Raw genomic sequence first — 14,121 nt, forward strand, 5'->3', positions numbered from 1 at the left:
TCTTACTAATTTCGAATTTTTTTGTATTGTACAAGTTAAACGCGGGTCAAAGGTTAACTTAACGATTATTTTAATAATTCGGCCAGGTACTACCAGGTAAACTTTGATTGGTTTGATTTCGAAAAAAAAAAGGTTACGACAATTGAATAACAGCTAGTATTTAGTATCGTCGTCGGTAGATGAGCGAGTTGCATGGTAATTTACCGTCGGTAATTCACCGATAAATTACCAAAATATCGATTTATATCATACTCTAATTTGTACAAAGGTAATTTACCAAACAGTTACGATAATTTCACATCACATTGAGGAGTTGGGATAAAATATGGCTATTCAATAATAACATAATAATTATAATTCCATTAAATCAAGTGGCCATTTCTTGGCGTTCATCGAGCGCTGTTATTGTTTATCAAGGAGCAAACCTCAAGCACTTTATCGATTATTTTAGTAATTAATATCGCAAATTAATTAAGAAAGCAAAGAGGTCTCCTTTTCAATTACGAACAAAATTAATCCACGCAAACACGGCGAAGTTTTCAATTTTCGGGGAAAATGACTTTCAAAAAATAGAAAAGCAACGATGAAATAGGATCTACTTAAAATTATACGACCCCTCCTCCCCAACGAGGTTGTTACCGGCGAGTTTCTAATTTCATTGGGTACCACATAAGTTCATAAGATATAAGTTCCTTCCATAAGTTTATCACTGGTAACTTAGAAATTGGAGCTTGTCATGAAGTGAGTGAGGTAGGTCATAGATTCAAGGTAAAGCGAAGGAGGCCTGGTGAGGCGCTGCTGTCAAATTTGGGCTTAGTAAGTTCAGACTAAATAGGACCTAGATGGAAGTCCTCCAAAATTAACCACCGAGTGTAGGACTTCAATTCTCGCTTCCGTCGTTCTCGAACTAGTTATCTCGAGCTGTAAGTCTCTAGCATTACGAACTTGAATAGGAAGAGTCATACTTATGGAAGGGACATATCTTATACACTTATGATACCGGTATATACTGGGCTCCGTTCTATGTGATGTCGCATGATTTTCAAAGAGCTGATCCCCGCTAAATTTGACCCTTTTTGAAAAATACTCAATTCCTCTCCCTCCTTGTAAACCGCGTGCATGGGCCGCTCGAGTCCATTTTTGCGCATAAAATACAAAGCAAATTTCCGGCCAGGTAACCCTAAACCCGAACGTTTTAACGTCATAAGGCTTATAAAAATCTTGTACGAGCCTTGTCAGGGGGTTATAGGTACACTCAGCGAGCCGGGATGAAGGAGAGAAGTGTTGTTATAATCCCTAACCTAACATTTTCTTCATCTATAAGACGAAATATGGCGAAAGTTTTAAATTTAAACCGGCTACGCAAAGGCTTTTTCATTTTAATTGAAAGATAATTTAGTTTAAAGTCGAATTAAATTGAAGCCCAAAAGCCATAAGATCAGACAGATCTATGGGAAACAGGCAACCGTTATACTAAATCAGGGATAGATTTAATTTTAGAAGTAGGAATGGAGAACGGTTAGTATTTACTTCAGTCATTCCGACTCATAGACCACCCAGTACAGAGCCCCACCCTCCAACACGTAACGAAAAGTTTAAATTATCTTATTGGCTGCTCGCTTAAACTACGTTTTGATGACGTTGCTGACGGGGACGGCGAAAAATACGTTATTCCTCTTTACCTCTGTCGCCATGACACGCCTCTTCTTTCATACCCCCCCCCGCCCTGTCCCGTGGAAGGGGGGTCTGGGAGTTTGACGCGCGCCCAGATTACTCTGTTCTCTATTCCTACTTATAAAATTAAATCTATCCCTGACTAAATATAGTTACCTAATAAATCTTGACTAGAAGGGCCGATACCATTTACACCAGGAGGCGAGGCTACACTTGGTACTTATCTTTGCACGCCAAGTAGCCTGGCCTCCGGGTGAAATTGTATCAATACTCCTAGTCCTAAAACTATTTATTAGTGAAATCCGTTGAAACGCCCTAATATTATTCCATAAACAAGGTGTAGGTTACATTTCTGGCTACCATTTTTCAAGATGGCGGCGGATTCGAAAAAAATTTTTATATGCATGCCTATACTACTAAGGATGAACGTGCCTGCAAATTTTTAGCCTTCTAGATAGATAAACTATAATTTACCGAAAGGGTTACATTCTATTGTTGGCAAAAGTCCTCATACACTTCTAAATTGCGTCATCATGGAGTTTTATACTTAAATATATAAAAAAAATACCTGCAGTCTAATAAAAATGCTGCTTAATTTAATAGCGAAGTCCTTGAAAGGTAGATTTCGTTTTGGACCAAAAATATCTGACCACGTAATTCGATCAGAGTATAATTTCTCGGAAACTTCAGATGACTCTCATCATAAATTAAGCTTTAAATCCGAATGACGTGGTCTCTAGGTGGGCGTTTTGAATATATAATTTTTTTTTAGCTGTTGGAGCTAGAAACCGAGATTGGTTTTATAAATTTTTTTTTTTTCATGGCCAGACAGCTAAGGATTTTAAACTTTAAAGCCCGTCGTACACGCGAACTGCGAACTTTAATTCAATAATTTAAGGCATAATCAGTTAGCAGGGTTGCAACGAAATTTCCAGATTCCAAATTCGTTGACTTTTCCAGCTTTTCACTGACCATTTTTAAAATTTTCCTTAACCCAATTATCATTATTCTAAATATAACTAAACAATTGAGTTTAATTCGCATTTTTGAATATTTAACGTGCCTTGTCAAAGGTGATCTCGCTAAAACTGCATTTAAAACGTCAATATGCTTGAACCTCCCCCTTAAACTAATTTCCCTGAGTTTAATGAAATTCTTAAAATCCCCCGACTTTATTGAAACTATTTTCTTTTTGGTCCATTTTGAAATTCCCTGACTTTTCCAGGTTTTCCCTGAACTGTTTCAACCCTGCTTAGGTAATATTTTGGACAAGGGGATTGTCAAAGGGCCTGAATATTTTTTGTGCCCTTACACCAATAAAAACCCGTGAGGTTCTTTTGGGATTCGAACCCTGCCTTTGGGGGAGGGAGGCGGCGACGGGCTTTAAGAATCCGTCGTTGTATATTAAAGGCTTCCGAATGTTATAACTCTCTCGACTCTATTTAGGGATTTGAAGCCAATTTTATATCTTCAGCAGCTCTCCTCATCTCTGGTAGTGGTGGTTTTTCTTTCTTTTTTTTTTTGGAAATGAGCGCAAATCCGGCGGAAGTTTACTTTAGCGAGCGGCGGCCGCTCTTCAAATATCTCTTTCTTCATTAAAAAGACTAATTCGAGAGACGAGAGACGGCCGGGCCAGCACCAGAGGAGAGAAGCAGCGATAGAAACGAACGTCTATTTCGGGTCAATATTTATTTATGGTCCTCCTCCCGACCTCCCCTCCCCCCAATCTTATTTACCTTATCGCCATTTGGATAATATTTAAATATCCTTCGTCATAGGAAATTATATTAGTTTATTAATAGTCGTACCAAATTCGTTAAACAGGGTTCATACAACTTTTGGAAAACAAATTTCCCTGAGATTTCCAGGTATTTTCCCATATACTTCCCTGAATTTTCCAGGTTTTTCCCCTATATGGAGTATCCTATGGAGAAAATGTTAACGGAGGGGGGGGGGCAAATATGACTATTACATAATCAAAGAACATCCCCGTATCTCTAGTAGAACCAGAGTTATGAGCCTCCAAAGTTTAGTGTAATGTTAATCCTATGGAGGGTATGTTTACTAACATTTTGCCTAATTACTCGGCCCCTATTTGACGCAAATTTCCCTGATTTCCCTGAATTTTACTTAAAAATTCGAAATTTCCCCGAGGTTTTTGTCAACTATTTATTTCCCTGATTTTTTCAGGTTTTCCAGGTTTGTATGAACCGTTACCCTACGATATCGTAAATTAATTTCCGAAATCGATATCGAACTTTTACTTTGATCGATAAAGACTTTAACCGATTATTTAAACTATAGGCGAGATTTAACTTAATGAAACCGATTTTAACCGATTATTTACCGATATATCAGTAAAATAACCATGAACAGACTATAATCGGTAAATTAAACTATAACAGATTAATCTTTTAAAGTGCCATATCATTCACCATTACCGATATCATATAAATATATAATAATTTTAACTAAATAAATCACTATAAATTAAATTTCAATACGAAATTTAAGCCAATATACCCACCAAGAACCGTACATACACACTCCACCTTTGACAGCATTACTTTCAATTGGTAAATAACCCATGGTGCTACTAGTCTATTTTCCCCAGCAACTGTTTACTGTGGGTTTACTATTTATTTAAGGCAAATAAATATGTCGTAATAATAAAATTGATATGTTAAATAAACCCCCATTTGCAATTTCCAAAAACGTAATCCGTCATCAGACCCAGACAGGTGACATTGGAATGATATTGAAAAATGTCAAACCCACCACCACTTTAATAACTCCGTATTTTAAACCAGGAGTATACAGGGTGTATCAAAAAGCAAGGGTGGGAAGACCGAATTACAGTCGGGAGGGGGGGGGAAGAGCAAGAGATAAGAGGGTGTGACGTCACGAGAAAGTTCGTAGTAAGACTATAGAAGTTCCCACTTCGTTCATAGCACCCTTTTTTGTAACACCCTGTATAATTCAACGAAGTCAAAAACATTATCAAAAGGGAATTTCTGAGAATCTCTTTTCAGATTGGGCCTAGCTAGCTCTTCCTCCTCTCTCACCCACTTCCGGCCTAGCACGCGCTCACTAACTCTGACAAGGCAAAAGAGGGGGCAGATGATTTTCATCTCATCTTGATTCGAGTCGTTCGAAACCAAGCTGTGGTTTCTCCTCTAAACCACAGGAATTCGGATTAAAAATCCCAAAAAAGACACGTGCGATGGTGATCTCGCAAATATGTTTCTATTCTAGAGGGCCGGTAGGCCCTTCTAGATAAGATCCCACACCCTCCCGTAATGTTAAATGAAAATTCACAGATTTTCGCCGATTTTCCCATAGGAATAACATGGGGTTTTTGGTGCTCCTGTACATCGAATCATTTAAAAACTACATAGCCATTAGCTTTCGGAATACTTTTAAATTAACAAGTAACTATTCAAGGTGTGCCTTTTTCAAGTTTCATCAAATTTAATTAAGTCTAAGTATGTTAATTTAATTAAAAATGTAAGTACCTCAAAAGATTATTCTACAGCAGACGACGCTAATTGTTCGTTACTCTACAGTAGACGACGCTTATTTGCCATTTCACCGCCTTGAAACTTTAACTTGATATTTTTCAATAAATATAACACTATATTTATTAAAAACTTCTCTGGCGGGTCTAATTTTCATTTAATTATGTGTCTCGGTTGAAATTCTATACTTAAGATACCTTTTTAATTTATATTTTAGATGTTAGTTTCGACCAAGGCTTAAGTTGCCTTACTTAGGCCATGGATTTATAATAGAAGCTTACGCATCATGGATATTTCCCTGTAGCCTTCAGTAAGGCATTTTGATTTTAAACACATTTATGGCACAAAAATTCGCGCGGGTGGGGACTGGGGGGCTGATGACGTAGAAATTGAGGCAAACTTTTTACTTTTGGCGCGCGCGCGCGCTATTCAAAATTAGAACTCGATCACGTGAAAAACTTCAACCCCCCTCTGAATTTGCCTCAAATTCTACGTCACAAACGCGCGTGCCAGGCTGGTACTATTTCAGACGAGGAATAAATGTTGCGCGCGTTTTAAGGTGAGTGAAATATCCAGGAAGCGTAAGCTTCTATTATAAATCCATGCTTAGGCAGACTATTGAGTGAGTCTATGCAATGGGTGATTGTAAAAGCTGGAAGGATAGATGGATCAGTGTTGGAAATAAGGATATTTTTAAAACTGGACCTGTGGCCTAGGTATTTTAATTAAAATAACTGTCCACGGTGCCAATCACTGTAAACGTACAAGGGCAGTGCACGCAATGTCATGGATAATTGCAATCGTAAAGTGGACTGTAAAAGATACGGCTTTGATAGTTTAAAATCGTGGCAGGTTTGTTTTGAAATTGACCATAAAGCTCGGGTTCTAAAACGAATTGTGAGCTGTATCTTATAAGAATTAGTAGAAGTGTAGAACCATTTTTAACCTCGTCCTAGAAGTGGAAAATTTCGCATTTCAGGCAAAAAATTGTTTTATAATAGAATAATACAAATGCAGACTGAAGGAACAGATATTATATAAAAAATGACTTGGTTTGCCCAAGCCTAAAAATCAAAACGATAAGAGTTTTTTCCAGTTGACTGAAGCGCGGATATTTTATTTTTCTATATAATTTTAAAGACAATCTGTATTTTACTACTCTTTAATTCAATCTCCTGATTTTACTGGTAATGGATTTATTTCCTATAAATTAATTGAAATAAAATATTACTTATTTCAGATTTTTCATGATAAAATTTTTACGAAAATGGAAATTGTTGTTGAAAAATCTGAGATAAGATTTTTTATTTCAATTAATTTATAGGAAATAAATCCATTACCAGTAAAATCAGGAGATTGAATTAAAGAGTAGTAAAATACAGATTGTCTTTAAAATTATATAGAAAAATAAAATATCCGCGCTTCAGTCAACTGGAAAAAACTCTTATCGTTTTGATTTTTAGGCTTGGGCAAACCAAGTCATTTTTTATATAATTTCAAGTTTGCGGCAGGGAGGAAAGGGAGAAGCCGCCTAATGCTAACAGAACTCGTATCTAGCGGGTAGGGGTTGAAAACGGGGGTATGAAATACTATGTTCTCTCTCTCTCTACCTTGGGTCATTCGGTGGATCATTGAGCATGCGCGAATAGTCGCTACATGAGATAAAAACTTTGGATTTTGCGCAGTAGCGCTCGCGGTGGCCCGGGCGATACTACCCCCGTTGGCTGGGAAATTTACTTCCCCCACCCAAAAGAGAGACACCTCGCGCTATTCACGCGGCATCTCCCTTTCTCTCCCTGTTTGCGGTTAAAGAGAAGGAGGGGGAAAACATTAAATTTTCAGTATCAAGTGTTAAAAATAATTTTTTTAACGGAATAGAGAACTTCGGTAATGGTTTCGCTGTTCAGTTCAGTTCAGTATTTATCTCAATACCTGACGTTTGCAATTTTGAAAAGCATCTAACCAGATTAAGAGGGAGAATTCATTAACTAATACATGGTTTTCAGACAAGAAGGATTGATACAATTTACACCAGGAGGCCAGGCTACTTGGTGGACAAATTATTTCTTTTTAATTGAATAAACTGGACATTGGCCACTTAAAAGAAAGGGCGGCTTCGTTGGTGCCCTTTAAAAATAGCTTCTCTACTACACAGTGGCTAAGTTTGGTAAAGGCTAGTTAAGACAAAGACAGGAACCAATGGGACCGAGTGAATTAGGTCTGAATGGTTCCTGCCTTTGGAAAGGTAAAATTCGTGTCCAGAAGATTAGCCAGCATGCTAGGGGTGATAATGGAGCCACCTGTCGCTTTAAATGGTGAAACCTTAGAAGGTTTTTTAATTAATTAAGGGGCCACAGGGCCATTAGATCCCCAAGGATTTAATTTTTAAACTGGCCCAGCAAATTTTTAAATTAAAGTGGACAATTGTCCAGCTAGGGCCACCGCCTTATTTCTCCGTCTGGTACACCACCAAGTAGTCTGGTATTCTGGTGTAAATGGTATCCATCCTAAGTTCTAGTCTAAATTTAACTAAGTACATTCTAAAACCACCAAAACGATGTTAATCAAATCTATAACCGAGGTCATATACCTATCCTAACCTTTTGACCTTTAAAAAACTTGCTAATAGATAAAAGGGCTTACAGACGTCTAATCTTAATGTCCGTCTTTTCCAATCACCATTATCAATAAAACATATCGCTAATTAGCCTTATTCCTGATCAGCGCCACCTACCCATAGCGGCGACTTTGAGAACTACTGTAATCGTCAAGCCAACCAGATGTTGCTAAAATCTGGTGACGTCATGTTTGGTAAGACCCCGAGAGTGCCCGTCAGTGACGTCACCAGATTTTGGCGACATCTGATTGGCTTGCCGATTACAGTAGTTCTCGAAGTCGCCGTTATGGGTAGGTGGCGCTGATCAGGAATAAGGCTAATTAATCTTTAGCCTAATGAACTAACTTCTTATTGAGAGAAAATCAAAAATGTAATCCGCGAAGAGAGCTCAGCGAGTATTTCGAAAATGCAGTTGCGCAAGTACAGAGAGATAGAGAGTAAGAGAGAGAGAGAGAGAGAGAGAGAGAGAGAGAGAGAGAGAGAGAGAGAGAGAGAGAGAGAGAGAGAGAGAAGAGTCTGGCTTTGCAAAATACACGTGAATGGAATGATATATAAGCGTAGGTTGTCCACAAGTGCATGCGTCGTTCTTGTAGTGCAGCTCTTAATATTTATTTGTTAGTATCGTGGAAAAATGGTTACTCATTCATAATTGTTGGTTTGTACTAGTCTACTAGAGTCGCGTGACTTGGGCAAACGAGGTACTTGAAAACAAAACAACCCTTGAATTATGTAGGAGATAACTAGACAAGTACAGTTTTGAAACGTTTTTAGTCACGATGACGAATTTGACAATTTTAAAAATTATATTTTTGTGCAACTAAAATTTAAATATAAAAACATAATTTCTCATCCTTAACTTCATTTTAAGTGTTGTCAAATTAACTACTAATCAAGATCAGTTCGAATCAGTTCTAAAACTGGGAAGCTGACCTAACTCTATTGAAAAAAAAAAACTTCGTAAAAATTAACCTTCCAGAAAAATTCATCAAAAAAATTTATCATCTATAACTTCATTAAATGTTATCAAATTAACTACGAATAGAGATCAGTTCGAATCAGTTCTAAAATTGAGAAGCTGACCTAACTCTATCGAAAAAAAAAAACCGTCCTAAAAATTAACCTTCCAGAAAAATTCATCAAAAAAATTTATCATCTATAACTTCATTAAATGTTATCAAATTAACTACGAATAGAGATCAGTTCGAATCAGTTCTAAAATTGAGAAGCTGACCTAACTCTATCGAAAAAAAAAACCGTCCTAAAAATTAACCTTCCAGAAAAATTCATCAAAAAAATTTATCATCTATAACTTCATTAAATGTTATCAAATTAACTACGAATAGAGATCAGTTCGAATCAGTTCTAAAATTGAGAAGCTGACCTAACTCTATCGAAAAAAAAAACCGTCCTAAAAATTAACCTTCCAGAAAAATTCATCAAAAAAATTTATCATCTATAACTTCATTAAATGTTATCAAATTAACTACGAATAGAGATCAGTTCGAATCAGTTCTAAAATTGAGAAGCTGACCTAACTCTATCGAAAAAAAAAACCGTCCTAAAAATTAACCTTCCAGAAAAATTCATCAAAAAAATTTATCATCTATAACTTCATTAAATGTTATCAAATTAACTACGAATAGAGATCAGTTCGAATCAGTTCTAAAATTGAGAAGCTGACCTAACTCTATCGAAAAAAAAAACCGTCCTAAAAATTAACCTTCCAGAAAAATTCATCAAAAAAATTTATCATCTATAACTTCATTAAATGTTATCAAATTAACTACGAATAGAGATCAGTTCGAATCAGTTCTAAAATTGAGAAGCTGACCTAACTCTATCGAAAAAAAAAACCGTCCTAAAAATTAACCTTCCAGAAAAATTCATCAAAAAAATTTATCATCTATAACTTCATTAAATGTTATCAAATTAACTACGAATAGAGATCAGTTCGAATCAGTTCTAAAATTGAGAAGCTGACCTAACTCTATCGAAAAAAAAAACCGTCCTAAAAATTAACCTTCCAGAAAAATTCATCAAAAAAATTTATCATCTATAACTTCATTAAATGTTATCAAATTAACTACGAATAGAGATCAGTTCGAATCAGTTCTAAAATTGAGAAGCTGACCTAACTCTATCGAAAAAAAAAACCGTCCTAAAAATTAACCTTCCAGAAAAATTCATCAAAAAAATTTATCATCTATAACTTCATTAAATGTTATCAAATTAACTACGAATAGAGATCAGTTCGAATCAGTTCTAAAATTGAGAAGCTGACCTAACTCTATCGAAAAAAAAAACCGTCCTAAAAATTAACCTTCCAGAAAAATTCATCAAAAAAATTTATCATCTATAACTTCATTAAATGTTATCAAATTAACTACGAATAGAGATCAGTTCGAATCAGTTCTAAAATTGAGAAGCTGACCTAACTCTATCGAAAAAAAAAACCGTCCTAAAAATTAACCTTCCAGAAAAATTCATCAAAAAAATTTATCATCTATAACTTCATTAAATGTTATCAAATTAACTACGAATAGAGATCAGTTCGAATCAGTTCTAAAATTGAGAAGCTGACCTAACTCTATCGAAAAAAAAAACCGTCCTAAAAATTAACCTTCCAGAAAAATTCATCAAAAAAATTTATCATCTATAACTTCATTAAATGTTATCAAATTAACTACGAATAGAGATCAGTTCGAATCAGTTCTAAAATTGAGAAGCTGACCTAACTCTATCGAAAAAAAAAACCGTCCTAAAAATTAACCTTCCAGAAAAATTCATCAAAAAAATTTATCATCTATAACTTCATTAAATGTTATCAAATTAACTACGAATAGAGATCAGTTCGAATCAGTTCTAAAATTGAGAAGCTGACCTAACTCTATCGAAAAAAAAAACCGTCCTAAAAATTAACCTTCCAGAAAAATTCATCAAAAAAATTTATCATCTATAACTTCATTAAATGTTATCAAATTAACTACGAATAGAGATCAGTTCGAATCAGTTCTAAAATTGAGAAGCTGACCTAACTCTATCGAAAAAAAAAACCGTCCTAAAAATTAACCTTCCAGAAAAATTCATCAAAAAAATTTATCATCTATAACTTCATTAAATGTTATCAAATTAACTACGAATAGAGATCAGTTCGAATCAGTTCTAAAATTGAGAAGCTGACCTAACTCTATCGAAAAAAAAAACCGTCCTAAAAATTAACCTTCCAGAAAAATTCATCAAAAAAATTTATCATCTATAACTTCATTAAATGTTATCAAATTAACTACGAATAGAGATCAGTTCGAATCAGTTCTAAAATTGAGAAGCTGACCTAACTCTATCGAAAAAAAAACCGTCCTAAAAATTAACCTTCCAGAAAAATTCATCAAAAAAATTTATCATCTATAACTTCATTAAATGTTATCAAATTAACTACGAATAGAGATCAGTTCGAATCAGTTCTAAAATTGAGAAGCTGACCTAACTCTATCGAAAAAAAAAACCGTCCTAAAAATTAACCTTCCAGAAAAATTCATCAAAAAAATTTATCATCTATAACTTCATTAAATGTTATCAAATTAACTACGAATAGAGATCAGTTCGAATCAGTTCTAAAATTGAGAAGCTGACCTAACTCTATCAAAAAAAAAAGTCCTAAAAATCTAAAAATTAACCTTCCAGAAAAATTCCAAAAATTTGTCATCAAATCATACCAGTTACATAACTCTAAAAATAATACTGTAATCTCAATTTCTAAATCCAATTATTATGCAAATTATGCAAAGTAAAAAAAATAAAATTAAACAAAACCTTTTAGGGTCCAGCCCAAGATCAAAACAGCTAAAGGCTAAATATATATCATTATATTTGAAATTAATATGACGAATTATGAATCTCCATACTGCACCGTATCACGTTTAATGGAGGGGCTAATCACTCAGTTATTTCAACTAAAATATCGTACGAAACGCAAGAATGGTAATCAAACGAAGTGGTTGGCAGTGATTGACCCCTCGATGCAGACAGAATAAAAGAAAAGAAGTCGATTACATACACGCACTTAAAATATATTCAAGTCAAGATAGACTATAAAAGCTAATTAGATGAAAAGAAGAACTCTATAATAGAGTTAATAATCATTAACTAAAACCGGCGGGAATTACCCGGTCATTTTAAATGTCAAAGTATGAGTTCAACAATCCCCTAAGGCCAGATGGGGATGACTTTGGTGCAGGAGAGAGACATTAAAGGTCGACTCTATAGAAATGATGATCGTTAAGCTCCCATTTTTATTCAGAAAGGGAAAGTACTCTAGCTTTGCTGATATGGATTTTTATTTTTTTAATCTATGGTTAGATTTACGTAACCCCTAGAGACGCGTGGGGGTATTATTGATTCAGGAGCTCAGTTTACCCACTATCCAATATTATGCAATTCAATTTTGGGTCTGCCTCTACTTCCGTTTAATTAAAATATGATATAGAGTAATTTCGGTTGAGAGGGGGAGTGAACTGTGTATCCCCTACGTTAGGGGCAACTTTGTACTAGAGAATACTATTTGCCCCCGGAAGGGAAGGGGAGGGGGGGTATCACTAAGGTAAGAGATAGAGGGTTATGACGTTGCCGTATATGGGAAAGAAATTACTCTATTGGTTCTGGTGGTAGTGAATGGGATTAGGTTTGTGTGCGTGCGTGTGCAAGGCTTAGGAGATTTATTATTATTATTATTTTTTTAATATGTAGGATTGAAAATTAGTTAAGTAACTCTGAAATTAATTAATTTGTGTAGAAAAGTAGGGGAGAAGATTTTAAACGAGGAGTATTTAATTATAATTTAAGATAATTTCCCTTAAAAACAGTTATTTTAATGTGAATTAACCACATAAGAAGAGAATTAGATGGGCCAAAAAAATTGGCTTTACGAAGTTGACGTGTAGGCTTATGTACGTTCTAAAACTAAAAGACTTAGAAAAAATAACTAGATAATTATAAAATAATTTCTTAAAAAGGAGAACTAAAGTTTGCATCCCCCACAAAAATTTGCCATTTTCCATAATATTTGAGGAGTTTTCGATTATTACGCGCCATTTGCATCTTGTTTATTAAAGCCAAGGCTTAGGAAAATAACCAAGAGTTAAAGTTATTTTGAAAAAAAAAAAAAAATTATCCAAGATGCCATGCTCATTTGGAAAATTTCTACCTAGCTTTCCCTTTAACCACAAATCGGAAATGAGGTTGGTTACTCAAACAGTGAAACGAAATTAAGACCGGTACAGCAGCAATAATAATAATAAAAAAAAACAGAAGTAAAAGTTCACGCTCACTTACCTAACGGTGACATCGGGGGTGATGAAGGTTAAACACGAAGACTCGTGGCCATCCAACAGTCGCGTTCCCACGCTGAGCCCGTTGAAAAAATACGCCAAGAACGGAAGCGAACCAGCTGGTGCATGACGTCACGGCTCGTGCGGCCGGCGAAGAAGCCCAAAGACCGAGGCTTAAAAAATATATATTCCGTCCGAAATCGGTTTTCTTCAAATCCCCTTACGGGTCGTAGTTTTAAGTTCAAAAGTCAGCTAACCAGAACGCAAACCCAGTCGTTCGTCGCTTACGAAAGAAGCCTTTCAGTCTATCACCGTGAAAAAAATATATATATTTCGCCGCGGTACACCTGGTGGGAGTCGATCCGATGTTTCTCACGGAAATATGGTCTATTTGCGGTGGCCCTGGCGCTATGGGTGCCCGAAACATTCATTCTTTCTTTCACGACTAATTTAGCTAAGCCTATTCTTCCTTTCCATAAAAGGATAATAGTATTAATTCAACAATAACTACTCACAATCAATTAAATTACTACTGAAGTTGCAAGATTATTCTATAATCACATTGTTCCGCATAAACGCCCGCGCAAATTTGCCATCGTTAGGCTTAACAAAATGCCGTTATCTTTAAGAAAAAATGGCGTGACTTACATAATGTATGGAGAGCATCAAAATGACAAATTAATTATCATCCTTTCAACACGAGGTTAAAGTTCGTTCAGCACAGTGTACTGCAGTAACAACAACATTCAGTTGGCGTATTTCAATGTAGATCACTATTGCGCACTGAACGAACTTTCTGGTAAGTAGTATTGGCAGTCCCAAGACTCCCAACAGGTGCAGGGACTCTCATTGACCACACTTTTAAAAATCATTGCTTGAGCCAATTAGAGCACCGAATTTTGAAACATGGTGCGACATGTAGTGAATTGTCGATCATGTAATTTGAAAGTAGTAATGTAGTATAAAATCGTCTGCTTTTCAAATATAC

General features: G+C 35.4%; 1 long non-coding RNA gene across 1 annotated transcript in view; it reads right to left on the bottom strand.

Moving 5' to 3' along the window:
* The window catches only part of LOC149690469 (uncharacterized), a 104,164-nt gene extending 90,080 nt beyond the window's left edge, over positions 1-14,084 (bottom strand). Inside the window, exon 1 of the long non-coding RNA XR_016383747.1 lies at positions 13,138-14,084. This is a non-coding gene — a long non-coding RNA (uncharacterized LOC149690469). The remainder of the gene's footprint in view (positions 1-13,137) is intronic.
* Between the last annotated feature and the right edge of the window lie 37 nt (positions 14,085-14,121).

The sequence above is a fragment of the Phalangium opilio genome, unplaced genomic scaffold (assembly GCF_054372755.1).
Source record: "Phalangium opilio isolate 3A_F unplaced genomic scaffold, DU_Popi_V2 ptg000031l_1, whole genome shotgun sequence".
NCBI lineage: Eukaryota > Metazoa > Arthropoda > Arachnida > Opiliones > Phalangiidae > Phalangium > Phalangium opilio.